Source organism: Mus pahari, chromosome 23 (genome assembly GCF_900095145.1).
Source record: "Mus pahari chromosome 23, PAHARI_EIJ_v1.1, whole genome shotgun sequence".
In the NCBI taxonomy this organism is placed as follows: Eukaryota; Metazoa; Chordata; class Mammalia; order Rodentia; family Muridae; genus Mus; species Mus pahari.
This window is the reverse complement of record NC_034612.1, coordinates 15513415-15514564: the sequence shown is the minus strand read 5'-3', so window position 1 is coordinate 15514564 and position 1150 is coordinate 15513415.

The following is a 1150-nucleotide window of genomic DNA, read 5'->3' as shown; positions in this document are numbered from 1 at the left end:
GGGGGGGGGGAAGAAAAGAAAAGAAAAAAAGAAAGAAAACCGCGTAGTGCACAGAGCTGGTGTCTGATCTTGAGGGTGGGCCACAGCCGGCTTTTCTATGCTTGTCCGTAACAGGTAAACAGGAGGCAGAACCCAGCGCCCTCCCTTTGCACTACAAGCTTAGGCCTGCCCTTGGCCTTGGTCACCTCGGCGGGTGAGCTAACACACTTCTGGCTCCACGCTTCCTTATGAGGAGAAAAACACCACCGACTGCCTGACTCCTGTGCTTTGTCCCTTCCCCTATTACCCAATCCAGTCACACACCAGGTGTGACCTTCGGATCGGGATGACCCAGCGGCGGGACACGCAGGCGGCGGCCACCCATTTACACCCCCCCCCCCTCACACACACACCCATCACGCAGCTGGGGGCCTAAGCCCAGAACAGCCCATCAGGCGTAGGCGGCCTCAGCCAATCCCTCCCTGTTGCTGGGGCCCTTTCTCTGTCCCCATTGGTGCTGGCTCTGAAGCGTTCGTCCCTGGTCGCCTGCAAAGGACGGATCCGGGTGTGGAACGAACTGCAGAAGGAATCCAGTGAGTCACGGGGCTTCTAGCACATTCTAGCATTTCCCCCTGCACTAGGTCAGGAGGTTTGGGACTTTAGGGCTGTGACTTGATACCTTAGTCCTTGAGGCCAAGTAGGACATGGGACATTGGAGTCCCTTTCAGAAAATAGACCAGCAGCTGCCATTAATCTGCTCCTAGGTCCTCCGTAAGGGAAATCTGAGGATACAGAGTTCCATGTGGGTGGCAGTGCCTGTCACTGTGACTTGTCTATGAGTGTCTCTGGCATCTGTGACTAGTGTTATTCACCTCCTTAACCCTCAAGGGATGTGACAAACTTACTGGGTGGCTCCTGGCAGAGAAGCGGCTGTGCCTGGGAGCAGCAGCCAGCTCTGAGGGGGAAGCTATTGGCTCCCACCCTGGCTGCCCGTGCCCTTTAAAAAGTAGGTCACTTCTGTTGTAAGAACACACTGTGGATGGGTTATTAAAAACAAAACAAGGAGCTGACATTAGGATGCAAAGTGAATAAAAAAATATTTTAAAAAAATAAAAAAAACAAAAAACAAAAAACCGGGCAGTGGTGGCACACGCCTTTAATCCCAGCACTT